General features: G+C 31.4%; 1 long non-coding RNA gene across 13 annotated transcripts in view; it reads right to left on the bottom strand.

Moving 5' to 3' along the window:
• Positions 1 to 468: 468 nt before the first annotated feature.
• LOC127733053 (uncharacterized) overlaps positions 469 to 21011 on the bottom strand; it is a 112977-nt gene continuing 92434 nt past the window's right edge. For all 13 annotated transcript variants that reach the window (XR_007996672.1, XR_007996673.1, XR_007996674.1 and 10 more), the window contains 13 exons: positions 13835 to 13907; positions 12832 to 12897; positions 12291 to 12363; positions 9951 to 10016; positions 9622 to 9694; positions 7294 to 7359; positions 6498 to 6577; positions 2904 to 2983; positions 2537 to 2613; positions 2155 to 2231; positions 1461 to 1537; positions 1079 to 1155; positions 469 to 776 (listed from right to left, as the gene is read on the bottom strand). This is a non-coding gene — a long non-coding RNA (uncharacterized LOC127733053). The remainder of the gene's footprint in view (positions 777 to 1078; positions 1156 to 1460; positions 1538 to 2154; positions 2232 to 2536; positions 2614 to 2903; positions 2984 to 6497; positions 6578 to 7293; positions 7360 to 9621; positions 9695 to 9950; positions 10017 to 12290; positions 12364 to 12831; positions 12898 to 13834; positions 13908 to 21011) is intronic.

Genomic DNA, 21011 nt, shown 5'->3' with positions numbered 1-21011 from the left:
CCATACAAGTGAGAGGTTTAGCTAGCTATCAAACCCGTTTAATCCGCCATTTTCTACATAAAAAAATGCCTGTACCAAGTCAGGAATATGACAGTTGTTATCCATTCGTTTGGTGTGTTTGAGCTTTTGATTTTGCCATTATTTTGTGGTATTACACCTCTAAAGGTAACTCATGTATGCCTTATTCAAAGATAAATTTCAAAATCTTCAAAATCAAACTTGACCTGCATTTTATTGTTGTCCATGACAGTAGGCAAATTGTCATTCATCAGTAGAAAGCAAACTTGAGACAGGACAAAAGGATGGGTGGACATGTGCATCACCATTGAAGGGGTATAATGAGATGTAACATAGGTTTTGTCAAGGATTTGTATAGTACATACAAATCCAATCTTTGGTTTTGTCAAATAAATTTCATTTACGAATCTTTCCAATAAATATATAGGCTTAAACAAAACAAACAATATATTCATATTGCCAATAACCTAGACATCAGATTTTATCTTTATCAAAATAATAATCATGCAAACAAGGATAAGCATATATAGTATAATACAGAAAGAAAATCGTAACATTTAAAATTGATGAGCATTTCATTGTATTTTATGTGCAATACCAAATCATGGAAAAATCTCTATCATAGACGACCCCGCCAGCAAGGAACAACTAACTAAAACGAGTTAACACGGTCAATCTATACAGGAACTCATCCTAATGTGCTATCTACAATGGAAGCATCTTTCATGGTATAGGAGTGTTACATATGTAGGCTGTATCTGTAACAAAAACAAAAATTATTCATTAATTTCAGCTTTAAATCTACTTTTTGCTGTTGCAATCAATTCAGAAATTAATGTGATGCATGTTTTATGTCAAATCCTAAATTGGAGACAAGTGTTTTTACAATCACTATACATTCTTATTTAAATATACCTCATTTACAGTGAATATTTCAATAAAAGAAATGTAGGACCAATTTGTAATAAAATTTCAAGCTGTTGTTCCAGGAAAACTGATTTTTAATACCTAACAAATACAAACATAGTTTTAAGAACAATTGTAATGACCAAATACCTACATGTGATTCATCCTAATGTGCTTTCTACAATAGAAGCATCTTTCATGGTATAGGAGTGTTACATATGTAGGCTGTATCTGTAACAAAAACAAAAATTATTCATTAATTTCAGCTTTAAATCTACTTTTTGCTGTTGCAATCAATTCAGAAATTAATGTGATGCATGTTTTATGTCAAATCCTAAATTGGAGACAAGTGTTTTTACAATCACTTTACATTCTTATTTTAATATATACCTCATTTACAGTGAATATTTCAATAAAAGAAATGTAGGACCAATTTGTAATAAAATTTCAAGCTGTTGTTCCAGGAAAAACTGATTTTTAATACCTAACAAATACAAACATAGTTTTAAGAACAATTGTAATGACCAAATACCTACATGTGATTCATCCTAATGTGCCTTCTACAATGGAAGCATCTTTCATGGTATAGGAGCGTTACATATTTAGGCTGTATCTGCAACAAAAACAAAAATTATAAATTAAGTTTCAGCTTCAAAATCAAGACTTTATGCTGCTTCAATCAATTCAGAAATTAATGTGATGCATGTTTTATGTCAAATCCTTAATTGGAGACATATATTATATAAATAACACATAGCTGAGAGGGTGATAGAGCAGATTGTTACCCCGAAATGTCTTTTCGAGGGGTAACAATCTGCTCTATCATCCTCTCAGATATGCGTTATTTAATTTATTATACTGAATGTTCTGTTATTAGTCTATTAAATTTCAAATTCAAAGAAATAAACTATGACGTCTTGTACATAACCATCCGTATTTAATAAAGCGCACACTTGATCAAGCGTCTCCGTGAAGGGTAATAGAGTATTTGCCATAGCATAGAGTAAATTGTCTCCCTCGTATTAACCAATCAAAATCTGCCATTTTGACATGAAGTATAATAATTACAATTACTCTACATACTTCATTAAAGAATAAATTTGAATAAAAGAAATTGTAGACCAGTTTGTTCTAAAGCTTCAATCTGTTGTTTCAGTGAAAACTGATTTTAATACCTTACAAATATAAACATAGTTTAAAGAACAATAATTGTTATGAATAAATACCTACATGCGACACATCCTAATGTGCTATCTACAATGAAACCATCGTCATTGTCGAGGATTGTTAACATATTTAGGCTGTATCTGTAACAAAAACAAAAATTGTAAACTAGTATCAGCTTTAAATCAAGACTTTTTGCTGTTGCAATCAATTCAAAAATTTATGTAATGCATGTTTTATGTCAAATCCTAAATTCGAGACTAGTATAATTACAATTACTTTACTTAATTCTTATCAAAATATACCTCATTACAGTAAATATTTGAATAAAAGAAATTTTAGACCAATTTGTAATAACATTTCAAGTTGTTCCAGGGAAAAACTGATTTTTGTTAAATAACACATATAAAAAGAGTTAAAAGTACAATTATAATGAGCAAATACCTACATGCTACTTTATCCTCGTGTGCTATATACCATGAAACCATCTTCATTGTCAAGGAGTGTAACATACTTAGGCTGTATCTGCAACAAAAACATAAAAATTTAAATCAGTATCAGCTTTAAATATAGAAAATTGGTTGTCACAATTAATTCAAAATTGATATGATGCATTTTTTATGTCAAATCCTAATTTGAAGAGGGGTATATAAGCAATTTCTATAAATTTTCATCAAAATATACTATATGAGTATAAATTTGCATAAAAGAAATTTTAGACCAATTTGTAATAAAATCTAATTTAAGCTGTTGTTCCAGGGAAAACTGATTTTTGTTACCAGACACATAAACATAAAGTAATACCAAATACCTACATGCTACTGATCCTCATATGCAATCGATCTACCATGAAACCATCTTCATTGTCTAGGAGTGTAACATATTAAGGCTGTAACTGTTATAAAAACAAAAATTATAAATTACTGTCAGCTTTAAATAGAGACTATTGGCTGTTGCAATCAATTATAAAATAAATATCAAATCCTAAATTGGACACAAAGTATATTTACAATTACTACACATTCTTGTTAAAATATACTTCATTAGTTATAGTAGGGTGCCCAGTCAACAAATTTGATCGATTTGGGTTAACGGAATAACACACGGCTATATTTTATATCATTGGAAAGAGGAGAACAAGCCTCGTAGAAATATTGATGTCGTCGTTGTGTACAGTGGTCACGATTTTCTTAAATTTGGGTCAAAGGTCAAATCTTAAATTTCAAGGAAAACGTAGAGTCACGTTTAGACAGCTGGCCACCCCTGCATATTTGCGTTTATAGCAAAATAAATTCAAATAAATCAAAATATTATAAATAAAGTTTTTATATTTAGGACTAATTTGATAATTTTATTGCCAAATATGGTTCGAGATTGACATTTGTACTAATAGGGTGTACATTTACAATTTTCATTCAGCTGTTAAATAACAGTGACCTTGACCTTTTAAAAGTCCCAAAATCGGAATTTTTACATAAGATTCGATACAAGTGATCTTTAGAGATGTTTTTTAGATATTAACATTTATAAGTTGCCCTCCCAAAATGTTATTTTTTCCGTCTTTTGATAGAAGGTGTTCGTCGTGATTTTCTGGGTAAATATCAAATCTTCTTTTGATGAACGTGGAAGCACATCAAATAGCACTTAGTTCGAAAACTGATGAATATTAACGCAGAATTGATTGAATTAGCAGGTCTGAGTATATATTTGCTTTACAGAAAAAAAAAAAAAAAAACTGCAAACGGTGAAAAAGGGGGACGGGTTATGATACAAGTTATGAAAACAAAATGAGAATTTATCCTCATTTGAGCTTATATATAAAGAGCACGTGAGTTAATAAAGATCAGAATATTAATAAGAGCGAAAGAACAGAGAAAAATTACCGAAGCTAGTAGTATAGCTATTACGTTTCATTGTCTACTGTTAATTTGAAAGCCCATCGACTAGGTTTAGGTAAGAGAGCTAATTTCAGTTGTTCTTTTTTAAATCGCATTCGACTCAAGTAACAGAATGCGAGGCATACAGAATACAATCTGTTGGTGGCGGCGGCAACACCGTAAACTATTTGTATAGCTTTATATTTCAGAGGGCAGAGGAACTGGATGATTCATACTTTGTATATAGATCCATTGTGTTATGAAGTTTCCATCATATAATCATTATCCTTGACCTCATATTCATGGTTAAGTGACTGCTAAAAAACTGTATAGCTTTTTTCGTCATGTGAATGTCTCAATTATCACGAGTTCTAGGATAACTATATTTGGTTACTAATATATGGTAATATATGTGACCGTCAGACATGATTCACCTGACCTCGACCTAATTTCACGGATCAGTGAATAAGGTTAAGTTTCAGTGGTCAAGTCCGTACAGTCTCAGATAGTAGTGGGTTAAATATATTTGGTGTATGAAATGGTAACAAGGTGTACGTGATTTTATGGCAGAGTTCATCTGACCTTGCCTCATTTACATGAAACATTGATAGTGTTAATTTTATGTAATACTTGTTGTATAATATAAAAATTAGGAGATATGGAAGCAAGCAATTATAGGCAACCGTTCAGCCTTCAACAATGTGAAACACTCATACCGTATGGTCGGCTATAAAAAGGCCAGTTATGAAAAAAATGAAAAAATTCATTTGAAAAAAAAAAATAACGGCCTGATTTATAACAAAAGCTATTTTTTACGGTTATGATGTTTATGATCATACTTTTCTCAAACTATTGATGACGTCCTTTCATTAGTTTTCAGTAAGGGAACACCCATTTGATTTCGAAAACAGGGAGGATATGGGGATTTTGAAAATGAATTACTTGGCCTGGCAGTGGCGGATCCCGAACTTTTTGTAAGGGGGAGCCCGCTGACTGACCTAAGGGGGGGGCCCTCTCCAGTCACGCTTCAGTGATTCCCTATATAATCAACCAAATTTTTCCCACGAAAAGGGGGGGGGGCCCGGGCCCCCTGGATCCGCCTATGCCTGGTATGAACTGAAATAATTGACTTTGCACAAGACAGGATGAGAATGAACACTCTTCAACATGAAATGCAGGATAGTTGAGGATATGAATGTGTACAAAAGTGAATATAAATTTTCGTGCCGCCAGCCCCATCCCTTTCTTCAGAATATAAAATGTTCTACCCTAACGGCGAGTACTATTATATCGGTACTTTGTGTTTTTTGTCTTCATGTTGGTTGTTTTTGTGCTTCATGGCATGAAGTTCATGCCGATTTATAAGTCAAGCCATTTCAAACTGTTTTTCAGCAGATTTTTCTTATGCTGTGTTGTTATACCATTGTCCAGGTCAGGGAAGGGTTGAAGGATCACAAACATGTTTAACTCCTCTAAATTCTGTATATGTCTGTCCAAAATCAGGAGCCTGCAATTAAGTGGTTGTCGTTGGTTGCTGTCTGTTGTATCCTTTTTTTTTTGTTGTTGCACGAACGGTGGTATATTTTTGTTGTCATTCCCACCGAGAGGGATTTAGGTCGAAAACATCATACAAGACTTTTGATGTGCCATATTCCGGGTGTGAAACAAAACCGACCGATTTGATTCTTATACTACAATTATAACAAATTATTTATTCAATAAAAAGTTTAAAGTTTTGAAAAACAGACACAAAACAGATTTCTCCGAACAAAGTGACAATCTATAAAGTTAGCTGGCTATTCACAACAAATAAATCAACCACACAACAAGCAAAAAAGACAAATGTTTTGAGTGACCTTTGTCCTTGTTAATGACCTAATAGTGTAAGCAACAAAATGATTAATGGCACGAGATAATCCGTGTTTAATTAATACCAAAATGTTGACTTAATTTGTGTTTTTAATTGCTTATTTCTTCAAAACGATTTTTATTTCACGCATGCAATTTGGCACACACATGCACTGTGTCTTATTGCTTAAATCAGAGTAAAAAATATTGTGATGATACACGTAATAATTTTGCTTTCGATGAAAATAGGGTAAATTTCGGGTAAAATTTTACTCTTACTAAAATGCTGAAATACTTATATCAAAATCACTTAAATACTTTCCGATTTCGTTATATGATATATTCAATATATAAACTATATTATAGGTACTGTTTTAACTACCAACAAAGAACGCAATAATTTTATTTTTCATGTTAAAGATTCCCCGTACAATACGGTATCTGGTGGTACCCTGTAAAAACACGAAATTTAGAAAATCGTGACCACGGGAACTTACGACGACAATCAAGATTGTAAAATATAATGATTTTCCTATAATGTGCAAAAAAATCAGCCGTGTGTTATCCGTTAACTTAAAGAGGACTTTTTGGACATTGGGCACCCTACTATTAGGGAAAACTGATTTTTTATTACCCAACACATATAAACAGTTAAAAGTACAATTGTAATGACCAAATACCTACATGCTACTAATCCCAATGTGCTATCTATCTACCATGAAACCATCTTCATTGTGTGGGAGTGGAACATATTTGAGTTGTATCTAACAAAAGAAAAATTTTAAATTAGTATCAGCTTTAAAAAGAGAATATTTATTGGCTGTTGAAACAAGTGAAACCAAATATTTCGGTAAACAGGAAGTTGTTGAGTGATGAATCTGAAAAAGCATCACACAGTATTGCCAACTTATATAAACCCTGAAACCAAATTTCAAAAATCCTTGTATTGTAGTTCCTGAGAAAAACGTGCCGAAAATTTTCAACTTGGCTATCACATGTAAAATGATACAAGTGTTCGGTAAACAGGAAGTTGTTGAGTGATGAATCTGAAAAAGCATCACATGGCATAGCCGACTTATATAAACCCTGAAACCAAATTTAAGAAATCCTTGTATTGTAGTTCCTGAGAAAAATGCGACGATAAATTTTCATGGGACGGACGGACAGACGGACGGACGGACTGACTGATGCATGGACGGACAGACAGATGGATGCACAGACAGACAGTGGTAAAACAGTATACCCCCACTTTTTTAAAGCGTGGGTATAATTTATTCAAAAATTAATGTGATGCATGTTTCATGTCAAATCTTAAATTAGGGACAATTAATTTACGATTAATTTACAATAACTATACATTCTTATTAAAATATACCTCATTAGAGTCTAAATTTGAATAAAAGAAATTTTAGACCAATTTTTTATTGTCTCACAAATATTAACATAGTTTTAAGTAAAATTGTAATGACCAAATACTTACATGCAACTCCTCCTCATGTGCTATCTACCATGAAGTTTCCATCTTCTCTGTCTAGGAGTGCAACATCTTTAACAAAAACTATAAATTAATATCAGCTGTAAATAGAGACTATTTGCTGTTACAATTAATTCAGAATTTAATCTTTTGCATGTTGGACAAGAATATTTATAATTACTATACATTCTCATAAGAATATACTTCATTAGAGTATAAATTTGAAGAAAATAAATTTGTAATAAATTTCAAATTGGTTGATAATGAAATAGAGCCAGACATAAAATTAAATACTTTTTACTATTAAACAAGTTTTCATCATATTATATAACCGGCTCTGCTGGGTGATCTGCTTTTACGAGATCAGCACCCATTAAATTAATCAATGTTGCATCAAAATCTAAAGTTTGCTCTCTGGGGAGGTCTGCTTTTACGAGACCCATTTTGACATAAAGCATCTTTTTATCCAACTGCTGGGCGATCTGCTTTAACAATAGTCCAATTAATAATGAAGTCTTGAAATTCTACTTTAATTTTTGCTGTCGTAAGAAGGTGTCATAGCAAAAAATAATTGTATCTGAGGGGTCCCATTCCGCTGCTTAAATCGTTAACCAAACGTTGACATAATTGAATCGTTCTTAATTAATAAATTGTGATATTCTTCCATTGACTATCCATCCTATTTGCAGGATCACCGCATTAAAAATGTATGTGTTGACAGCATTCTTATCCAGATTTTAAAACGCTATGACAACATTGAAGTTGCCTAAAATGGTAACTAAAACATTTCCAAATATTTTTTGGGCTGCCGGCCAATTTTAAGGGCCACTTAACTATATAGTAAAATTATTCCTGCAGTATACCATAATCGTCCCTTAAACAGGCATAATAGACGAAATTGTAGACCATTTGTAATAAAGTTGCCTGCTATTCCAGGAAAAACTGATTTTTATTACCTCACACATATAAACATAGCTTTAAGAACATTTGTAATGACCAAATACCTACATGCAACATCATCCTCTTGAACTTCAATGGAACCATTTTCATGGTATAGGACTGTCACATATTTAGGCTGTATCTAACAAAAACAAAAACTTTAAATTAGTTTCAGCTTTAAATAGAGACTTTTTGCTGTTGCAATTAATTCAAAAATTAATATGATGCATGTTTCATGTCAAATCTTAAATTAGGGACATTTACAAAAACTATACATTCTTATTAAAATATACCTCATTAGAGTCTAAATTTGAATAAAAGAAATTTTAGACCAATTTTTTATTGTCTCACAAATATTAACATAGTTTTAAGTAAAATTGTAATGACCAAATACTTACATGCAACTCCTCCTCATGTGCTATCTACCATGAAGTTTCCATCTTCTCTGTCTAGGAGTGCAACATCTTTAACAAAAACTTTAAATTAATATCAGCTGTAAATAGAGACTATTTGCTGTTACAATAAATTCAGAATTTAATCTTTTGCATGTTGGACAAGAATATTTATAATTACTATACATTCTGATATACTTCATTAGAGTATAAATTTGAAGAAAATAAATTTGTAATAAATTTCAAATTGGTTGATAATGAAATAGAGCCAGACATAAAATTAAATACTTTTTACTATAAAACAAGTTTTCATCATATTATATAACCGGCTCTGCTGGGTGATCTGCTTTTACGAGATCAGCGCCCATTAAATTCATCAATGTTGCATCAAAATCTAAAGTTTGCTCTCTGAGGAGGTCTGCTTTTACGAGACCCATTTTGACATAAAGCATCTTTTTATCCAACTGCTGGGCGATCTGCTTTAACAATAGTCAAATTAATAATGACGTCTTGAAATTCTACTTTAATTTTTGCTGTCGTCAGAAGGTGTCATAGCAAAAAATAATTGTATCTGAGGGGTCCCATTCCGTCGCTTAAATCGTTAACCAAACATTGACATAATTGAATCGTTGTTAATTAATAAATTGTGATATTCTTCCATTGACTATCCATCCTATTTGCAGGATCACCGCATTAAAAATGTATGCGTTGACAGCATTCTTATCCAGATTTTAAAACACTATGACAACATTGAAGTTGCCTAAAATGGTAACTAAAACATTTCCAAATATTTTTTGGGCTGCCGGCCAATTTTAAGGGCCACTTAACTATATAGTAAAAGTATTCCTGCAGTATACCATAATTGTCCCTTAAACAGGCATAAAAGACGAAATTGTAGACCAATTTATAATAAAGTTGCCTGCTATTCCAGGAAAAACTGATTTTTATTACCTCACACATATAAACATATCTTTAAGAACATTTGTAATGACCAAATACCTACATGCAACATCATCCTCTTGAACTTCAATGGAACCATTTTCATAGTATAGGACTGTCACATATTTAGGCTGTATCTAACAAAAACAAAAACTTTAAATTAGTTTCAGCTTTAAATAGAGACTTTTTGCTGTTGCAATTAATTCAAAAATTAATGTGATGCATGTTTCATGTCAAATCTTAAATTAGGGACATTTACAATAACTATACATTCTTATTAAAATATACCTCATTAGAGTCTAAATTTGAATAAAAGAAATTTTAGACCAATTTTTTATTGTCTCACAAATATTAACATAGTTTTAAGTACAATTGTAATGACCAAATACTTACATGCGACTCCTCCTCATGTGCTATCTACCATGAAGTTTCCATCTTCTCTGTCTAGGAGTGCAACATCTTTAACAAAAACTATAAATTAATATCAGCTGTAAATAGAGACTATTTGCTGTTACAATTAATTCAGAATTTAATCTTTTGCATGTTGGACAAGAATATTTATAATTACTATACATTCTCATAAGAATATACTTCATTAGAGTATAAATTTGAAGAAAATAAATTTGTAATAAAGTTTCAAATTGGTTGATAATGAAATAGAGCCAGACATAAAATTAAATACTTTTTACTATAAAACAAGTTTTCATCATATTATATAACCGGCTCTGCTGGGTGATCTGCTTTTACGAGATCAGCGCCCATTAAATTCATCAATGTTGCATCAAAATCTAAAGTTTGCTCTCTGGGGAGGTCTGCTTTTACAAGACCCATTTTGACATAAAGCATCTTTTGATCCAACTGCTGGGCGATCTGCTTTAACAATAGTCAAATTAATAATGACGTCTTGAAATTCTACTTTAATTTTTGCTGTCGTAAGAAGGTGTCATAGGAAAAAATAATTGTATCTGAGGGGTCCCATTCCGCTGCTTAAATCGTTAACCAAACGTTGACATAATTGAATCGTTGTTAATTAATAAATTGTGATATTCTTCCATTGACTATCCATCCTATTTGCAAGATCACCGCATTAAAAAGTATGCGTTGACAGCATTCTTATCCAGATTTTAAAACGCTATGACAACATTGAAGTTGCCTAAAATGGTAACTAAAACATTTCCAAATATTTTTTGGGCTGCCGGCCAATTTTAAGGGCCACTTAACTATATAGTTAAATTATTCCTGCAGTATACCATAATCGTCCCTTAAACAGGCATAAAAAACGAAATTGTAAACCAATTTGTAATAAAGTTGCCTGCTATTCCAGGAAAAACTGATTTTTATTACCTCACACATATAAACATAGCTTTAAGAACATTTGTAATGACCAAATACCTACATGCAACATCATCCTCTTGAACTTCAATGGAACCATTTTCATGGTATAGGACGGTCACATATTTAGGCTGTATCTAACAAAAACAAAAACTTTAAATTAGTTTCAGCTTTAAATAGAGACTTTTTGCTGTTGCAATTAATTCAAAAATTAATGTGATGCATGTGTCATGTCAAATCTTAAATTAGGGACAATTAATTTACAATAACTATACATTCTTATTAAAATATACCTCATTAGAGTCTAAATTTGAATAAAAGAAATTTTAGACCAATTTTTTATTGTCTCACAAATATTAACATAGTTTTAAGTACAATTGTAATGACCAAATACTTACATGCAACTCATCCTCATGTGCTATCTACCATGAAGTTTCCATCTTCTCTGTCTAGGAGTGCAACATCTTTAACAAAAACTATAAATTAATATCAGCTGTAAATAGAGACTATTTGCTGTTACAATTAATTCAGAATTTAATCTTTTGCATGTTGGACAAGAATATTTATAATTACTATACATTCTCATAAGAATATACTTCATTAGAGTATAAATTTGAAGAAAATAAATTTGTAATCAATTTCAAATTGGTTGATAATGAAATAGAACCAGACATAAAATTAAATACTTTTTACTATAAAACAAGTTTTCATCATATTATATAACCGGCTCTGCTGGGTGATCTGCTTTTACGAGATCAGCGCCCATTAAATTCATCAATGTTGCATCAAAATCTAAAGTTTGCTCTCTGGGGAGGTCTGCTTTTACGAGACCCATTTTGACATAAAGCATCTTTTTATCCAACTGCTGGGCAATCTGCTTTAACAATAGTCAAATTAATAATGACGTCTTGAAATTCTACTTTAATTTTTGCTGTTGTAAGAAGGTGTCATAGCAAAAGATAATTGTATCTGAGGGGTCCCATTCCGTCGCTTAAATCGTTAACCAAACGTTGACATAATTGAATCATTGTTAATTAATAAATTGTGATATTCTTCCATTGACTATCCATCCTATTTGCAGGATCACCGCATTAAAAATGTATGCGTTGACAGCATTCTTATCCAGATTTTAAAACGCTATGACAACATTGAAGTTGCCTAAAATGGTAACTAAAACATTTCCAAATATTTTTTGGGCTGCCGGCCAATTTTAACGGCCACTTCACTATATAGTAAAATTATTCCTGCAGTATACCATAATCGTCCCTTAAACAGGCATAAAAGACGAAATTGTAGACCAATTTATAATAAAGTTGCCTGCTATTCCAGGAAAAACTGATTTTTATTACCTCACACATATAAACATATCTTTAAGAACAATTGTAATGACCAAATACCTACATGCAACATCATCCTCTTGAACTTCAATGGAACCATTTTCATAGTATAGGACTGTCACATATTTAGGCTGTATCTAACAAAAACAAAAACTTTAAATTAGTTTCAGCTTTAAATAGAGACTTTTTGCTGTTGCAATTAATTCAAAAATTAATGTGATAAAATTGAGAATGGAAATAAGGAATGTGTCAAAGAGACAACAACCCGACCACAGAACAGACAACAGCAGAAGGACACCAACAGGTCTTCAATGCAGCGAGAAATTCCCGCACCTGGAGGCGTCCTTCAGCTGGCCCCTAAACAAATATATATACTAGTTCAGTGATAATGAACGCCATACTAAACTCCAAATTGTACACTATACATTCTTATGCATGTTTCATGTCAAATCTTAAATTAGGGATATTTACAATAACTATACATTCTTATTAAAATATACCTCATTAGAGTCTAAATTTGAATAAAAGAAATTTTAGACCAATTTTTTATTGTCTCACAAATATTAACATAGTTTTAAGTACAATTGTAATGACCAAATACTTACATGCGACTCCTCCTCATGTGCTATCTACCATGAAGTTTCCATCTTCTCTGTCTAGGAGTGCAACATCTTTAACAAAAACTATAAATTAATATCAGCTGTAAATAGAGACTATTTGCTGTTACAATTAATTCAGAATTTAATCTTTTGCATGTTGGACAAGAATATTTATAATTACTATACATTCTCATAAGAATATACTTCATTAGAGTATAAATTTGAAGAAAATAAATTTGTAATAAATTTCAAATTGGTTGATAATGAAATAGAACCAGACATAAAATTAAATACTTTTTACTATAAAACAAGTTTTCATCATATTATATAACCGGCTCTGCTGGGTGATCTGCTTTTACGAGATCAGCGCCCATTAAATTCATCAATGTTGCATCAAAATCTAAAGTTTGCTCTCTGGGGAGGTCTGCTTTTACAAGACCCATTTTGACATAAAGCATCTTTTGATCCAACTGCTGGGCAATCTGCTTTAACAATGGTCAAATTAATAATGACGTCTTGAAATTCTACTTTAATTTTTGCTGTCGTAAGAAGGTGTCATAGGAAAAAATAATTGTATCTGAGGGTTCCCATTCCGCTGCTTAAATCGTTAACCAAACGTTGACATAATTGAATCATTGTTAATTAATAAATTGTGATATTCTTCCATTGACTATCCATCCTATTTGCAGGATCACCGCATTAAAAATGTATGCGTTGACAGCATTCTTATCCAGATTTTAAAACGCTATGACAACATTGAAGTTGCCTAAAATGGTAACTAAAACATTTCCAAATATTTTTTGGGCTGCCGGCCAATTTTAACGGCCACTTCACTATATAGTAAAATTATTCCTGCAGTATACCATAATCGTCCCTTAAACAGGCATAAAAGACGAAATTGTAGACCAATTTATAATAAAGTTGCCTGCTATTCCAGGAAAAACTGATTTTTATTACCTCACACATATAAACATATCTTTAAGAACAATTGTAATGACCAAATACCTACATGCAACATCATCCTCTTGAACTTCAATGGAACCATTTTCATAGTATAGGACTGTCACATATTTAGGCTGTATCTAACAAAAACAAAAACTTTAAATTAGTTTCAGCTTTAAATAGAGACTTTTTGCTGTTGCAATTAATTCAAAAATTAATGTGATAAAATTGAGAATGGAAATGGGGAATGTGTCAAAGAGACAACAACCCGACCACAGAACAGACAACAGCAGAAGGACACCAACAGGTCTTCAATGCAGCGAGAAATTCCCGCACCTGGAGGCGTCCTTCAGCTGGCCCCTAAACAAATATATATACTAGTTCAGTGATAATGAACGCCATACTAAACTCCAAATTGTACACTATACATTCTTATGCATGTTTCATGTCAAATCTTAAATTAGGGACATTTACAATAACTATACATTCTTATTAAAATATACCTCATTAGAGTCTAAATTTGAATAAAAGAAATTTTAGACCAATTTTTTATTGTCTCACAAATATTAACATAGTTTTAAGTACAATTGTAATGACCAAATACTTACATGCGACTCCTCCTCATGTGCTATCTACCATGAAGTTTCCATCTTCTCTGTCTAGGAGTGCAACATCTTTAACAAAAACTATAAATTAATATCAGCTGTAAATAGAGACTATTTGCTGTTACAATTAATTCAGAATTTAATCTTTTGCATGTTGGACAAGAATATTTATAATTACTATACATTCTCATAAGAATATACTTCATTAGAGTATAAATTTGAAGAAAATAAATTTGTAATAAATTTCAAATTGGTTGATAATGAAATAGAACCAGACATAAAATTAAATACTTTTTACTATAAAACAAGTTTTCATCATATTATATAACCGGCTCTGCTGGGTGATCTGCTTTTACGAGATCAGCGCCCATTAAATTCATCAATGTTGCATCAAAATCTAAAGTTTGCTCTCTGGGGAGGTCTGCTTTTACAAGACCCATTTTGACATAAAGCATCTTTTGATCCAACTGCTGGGCGATCTGCTTTAACAATGGTCAAATTAATAATGACGTCTTGAAATTCTACTTTAATTTTTGCTGTCGTAAGAAGGTGTCATAGGAAAAAATAATTGTATCTGAGGGTTCCCATTCCGCTGCTTAAATCGTTAACCAAACGTTGACATAATTGAATCGTTGTTAATTAATAAATTGTGATATTCTTCCATTGACTATCCATCCTATTTGCAGGATCACCGCATTAAAAATGTATGCGTTGACAGCATTCTTATCCAGATTTTAAAACGCTATGACAACATTGCAGTTGCCTAAAATGGTAACTAAAACATTTCCAAATATTTTTTGGGCTGCCGGCCAATTTTAAGGGCCACTTAACTATATAGTAAAATTATTCCTGCAGTATACCATAATCGTCCCTTAAACAGGCAGAAAAGACGAAATTGTAGACCAATTTGTAATAAAGTTGCCTGCTATTCCAGGAAAAACTGATTTTTATTACCTCACACATATAAACATAGCTTTAAGAACATTTGTAATGACCAAATACCTACATGCAACATCATCCTCTTGAACTTCAATGGAACCATTTTCATGGTATAGGACGGTCACATATTTAGGCTGTATCTAACAAAAACAAAAACTTTAAATTAGTTTCAGCTTTAAATAGAGACTTTTTGCTGTTGCAATTAATTCAAAAATTAATGTGATGCATGTGTCATGTCAAATCTTAAATTAGGGACAATTAATTTACAATAACTATACATTCTTATTAAAATATACCTCATTAGAGTCTAAATTTGAATAAAAGAAATTTTAGACCAATTTTTTATTGTCTCACAAATATTAACATAGTTTTAAGTACAATTGTAATGACCAAATACTTACATGCGACTCCTCCTCATGTGCTATCTACCATGAAGTTTCCATCTTCTCTGTCTAGGAGTGCAACATCTTTAACAAAAACTATAAATTAATATCAGCTGTAAATAGAGACTATTTGCTGTTACAATTAATTCAGAATTTAATCTTTTGCATGTTGGACAAGAATATTTATAATTACTATACATTCTCATAAGAATATACTTCATTAGAGTATAAATTTGAAGAAAATAAATTTGTAATAAATTTCAAATTGGTTGATAATGAAATAGAACCAGACATAAAATTAAATACTTTTTACTATAAAACAAGTTTTCATCATATTATATAACCGGCTCTGCTGGGTGATCTGCTTTTACGAGATCAGCGCCCATTAAATTCATCAATGTTGCATCAAAATCTAAAGTTTGCTCTCTGGGGAGGTCTGCTTTTACGAGACCCATTTTGACATAAAGCATCTTTTTATCCAACTGCTGGGCGATCTGCTTTAACAATAGTCCAATTAATAATGACGTCTTGAAATTCTACTTTAATTTTTGCTGTCGTAAGAAGGTGTCATAGCAAAAAATAATTGTATCTGAGGGGTCCCATTCCGTCGCTTAAATCGTTAACCAAACGTTGACATAATTGAATCGTTGTTAATTAATAAATTGTGATATTCTTCCATTGACTATCCATCCTATTTGCAGGATCACCGCATTAAAAATGTATGCGTTGACAGCATTCTTATCCAGATTTTAAAACGCTATGACAACATTGAAGTTGCCTAAAATGGTAACTAAAACATTTCCAAATATTTTTTGGGCTGCCGGCCAATTTTAAGGGCCACTTAACTATATAGTAAAATTATTCCTGCAGTATACCATAATCGTCCCTTAAACAGGCATAAAAAACAAAATTGTAAACCAATTTGTAATAAAGTTGCCTGCTATTCCAGGAAAAAACTGATTTTTATTACCTCACACATATAAACATAGCTTTAAGAACATTTGTAATGACCAAATACCTACATGCAACATCATCCTCTTGAACTTCAATGGAACCATTTTCATGGTATAGGACGGTCACATATTTAGGCTGTATCTAACAAAAACAAAAACTTTAAATTAGTTTCAGCTTTAAATAGAGACTTTTTGCTGTTGCAATTAATTCAAAAATTAATGTGATGCATGTGTCATGTCAAATCTTAAATTAGGGAAAATTAATTTACAATAACTATACATTCTTATTAAAATATACCTCATTAGAGTCTAAATTTGAATAAAAGAAATTTTAGACCAATTTTTTATTGTCTCACAAATATTAACATAGTTTTAAGTACAATTGTAATGACCAAATACTTACATGCGACTCCTCCTCATGTGCTATCTACCATGAAGTTTCCATCTTCTCTGTCTAGGAGTGCAACATCTTTAACAAAAACTATAAATTAATATCAGCTGTAAATAGAGACTATTTGCTGTTACAATTAATTCAGAATTTAATCTTTTGCATGTTGGACAAGAATATTTATAATTACTATACATTCTCATAAGAATATACTTCATTATAGTATAAATTTGAAGAAAATAAATTTGTAATAAAGTTTCAAATTGGTTGATAATGAAATAGAGCCAGACATAAAATTAAATACTTTTTACTATAAAACAAGTTTTCATCATATTATATAACCGGCTCTGCTGGGTGATCTGCTTTTACGAGATCAGCGCCCATTAAATTCATCAATGTTGCATCAAAATCTAAAGTTTGCTCTCTGGGGAGGTCTGCTTTTACAAGACCCATTTTGACATAAAGCATCTTTTGATCCAACTGCTGGGCGATCTGCTTTAACAATGGTCAAATTAATAATGACGTCTTGAAATTCTACTTTAATTTTTGCTGTCGTAAGAAGGTGTCATAGGAAAAAATAATTGTATCTGAGGGTTCCCATTCCGCTGCTTAAATCGTTAACCAAACGTTGACATAATTGAATCGTTGTTAATTAATAAATTGTGATATTCTTCCATTGACTATCCATCCTATTTGCAGGATCACCGCATTAAAAATGTATGCGTTGACAGCATTCTTATCCAGATTTTAAAACGCTATGACAACATTGCAGTTGCCTAAAATGGTAACTAAAACATTTCCAAATATTTTTTGGGCTGCCGGCCAATTTTAAGGGCCACTTAACTATATAGTAAAATTATTCCTGCAGTATACCATAATCGTCCCTTAAACAGGCATAAAAGACGAAAGTGTAGACCAATTTGTAATAAAGTTGCCTGCTATTCCAGGAAAAACTGATTTTTATTACCTCACACATATAAACATAGCTTTAAGAACATTTGTAATGACCAAATACCTACATGCAACATCATCCTCTTGAACTTCAATGGAACCATTTTCATGGTATAGGACGGTCACATATTTAGGCTGTATCTAACAAAAACAAAAACTTTAAATTAGTTTCAGCTTGAAATAGAGACTTTTTGCTGTTGCAATTAATTCAAAAATTAATGTGATGCATGTGTCATGTCAAATCTTAAATTAAGGACAATTAATTTACAATAACTATACATTCTTATTAAAATATACCTCATTAGAGTCTAAATTTGAATAAAAGAAATTTTAGACCAATTTTTTATTGTCTCACAAATATTAACATAGTTTTAAGTACAATTGTAATGACCAAATACTTACATGCGACTCCTCCTCATGTGCTATCTACCATGAAGTTTCCATCTTCTCTGTCTAGGAGTGCAACATCTTTAACAAAAACTATAAATTAATATCAGCTGTAAATAGAGACTATTTGCTGTTACAATTAATTCAGAATTTAATCTTTTGCATGTTGGACAAGAATATTTATAATTACTATACATTCTCATAAGAATATACTTCATTATAGTATAAATTTGAAGAAGATAAATTTGTAATAAAGTTTCAAATTGGTTGATAATGAAATAGAGCCAGACATAAAATTAAATACTTTTTACTATAAAACAAGTTTTCATCATATTATATAACCGGCTCTGCTGGGTGATCTGCTTTTACGAGATCAGCGCCCATTAAATTCATCAATGTTGCATCAAATCTAAAGTTTGCTCTCTGGGGAGGTCTGCTTTTACGAGACCCATTTTGACATAAAGCATCTTTTGATCCAACTGCTGGGCGATCTGCTTTAACAATAGTCAAATTAATAATGACGTCTTGAAATTCTACTTTAATTTTTGCTGTCGTAAGAAGGTGTCATAGGAAAAAATAATTGTATCTGAGGGGTCCCATTCCGCTGCTTAAATCGTTAACCAAACGTTGACATAATTGAATCTTTGTTAATTAATAAAATGTGATATTCTTCCATTGACTATCCATCCTATTTGCAGGATCACCGCATTAAAAATGTATGCGTTGACAGCATTCTTATCCAGATTTTAAAACGCTATGACAACATTGCAGTTGCCTAAAATGGTAACTAAAACATTTCCAAATATTTTTTGGGCTGCCGGCCAATTTTAAGGGCCACTTAACTATATAGTAAAATTATTCCTGCAGTATACCATAATCGTCCCTTAAACAGGCATAAAAGACGAAAGTGTAGACCAATTTGTAATAAAGTTGCCTGCTATTCCAGGAAAAACTGATTTTTATTACCTCACACATATAAACATAGCTTTAAGAACATTTGTAATGACCAAATACCTACATGCAACATCATCCTCTTGAACTTCAATGGAACCATTTTCATGGTATAGGACGGTCACATATTTAGGCTGTATCTAACAAAAACAAAAACTTTAAATTAGTTTCAGCTTTAAATAGAGACTTTTTGCTGTTGCAATTAATTCAAAAATTAATGTGATGCATGTGTCATGTCAAATCTTAAATTAGGGACAATTAATTTACAATAACTATACATTCTTATTAAAATATACCTCATTAGAGTCTAAATTTGAATAAAAGAAATTTTAGACCAATTTTTTATTGTCTCACAAATATTAACATAGTTTTAAGTACAATTGTAATGACCAAATACTTACATGCGACTCCTCCTCATGTGCTATCTACCATGAAGTTTCCATCTTCTCTGTCTAGGAGTGCAACATCTTTAACAAAAACTATAAATTAATATCAGCTGTAAATAGAGACTATTTGCTGTTACAATTAATTCAGAATTTAATCTTTTGCATGTTGGACAAGAATATTTATAATTACTATACATTCTCATAAGAATATACTTCATTATAGTATAAATTTGAAGAAAATAAATTTGTAATAAAGTTTCAAATTGGTTGATAATGAAATAGAGCCAGACATAAAATTAAATACTTTTTACTATAAAACAAGTTTTCATCATATTATATAACCGGCTCTGCTGGGTGATCTGCTTTTACGAGATCAGCGCCCATTAAATTCATCAATGTTGCATCAAAATCTAAAGTTTGCTCTCTGGGGAGGTCTGCTTTTACAAGACCCATTTTGACATAAAGCATCTTTTGATCCAACTGCTGGGCGATCTGCTTTAACAATAGTCAAATTAATAATGACGTCTTGAAATTCTACTTTAATTTTTGCTGTCGTAAGAAGGTGTCATAGGAAAAAATAATTGTATCTGAGGGGTCCCATTCCGCTGCTTAAATCGTTAACCAAACGTTGACATAATTGAATCGTTGTTAATTAATAAATTGTGATATTCTTCCATTGACTATCCATCCTATTTGCAGGATCACCGCATTAAAAATGTATGCGTTGACAGCATTCTTATCCAGATTTTAAAACGCTATGACAACATTGCAGTTGCCTAAAATGGTAACTAAAACATTTCCAAATATTTTTTGGGCTGCCGGCCAATTTTAAGGGCCACTTAACTATATAGTAAAATTATTCCTGCAGTATACCATAATCGTCCCTTAAACAGGCAGAAAAGACGAAAGTGTAGACCAATTTGTAATAAAGTTGCCTGCTATTCCAGGAAAAACTGATTTTTATTACTTCACACATATAAACATAGCTTTAAGAACATTTGTAATGACCAAATACCTACATGCAACATCATCCTCTTGAACTTCAATGGAACCATTTTCATGGTATAGGACGGTCACATATTTAGGCTGTATCTAACAAAAACAAAAACTTTAAATTAGTTTCAGCTTTAAATAGAGACTTTTTGCTGTTGCAATTAATTCAAAAATTAATGTGATGCATGTGTCATGTCAAATCTTAAATTAGGGACAATTAATTTACAATAACTATACATTCTTATTAAAATATACCTCATTAGAGTCTAAATTTGAATAAAAGAAATTTTAGACCAATTTTTTATTGT

The sequence above is a fragment of the Mytilus californianus genome, unplaced genomic scaffold (assembly GCF_021869535.1).
Source record: "Mytilus californianus isolate M0D057914Y unplaced genomic scaffold, xbMytCali1.0.p SCAF_3, whole genome shotgun sequence".
NCBI classification, from domain to species: Eukaryota; Metazoa; Mollusca; class Bivalvia; order Mytilida; family Mytilidae; genus Mytilus; species Mytilus californianus.
Note: the sequence above shows the minus strand (reverse complement) of the source record. Positions and strands in the feature narration are given on the sequence as shown.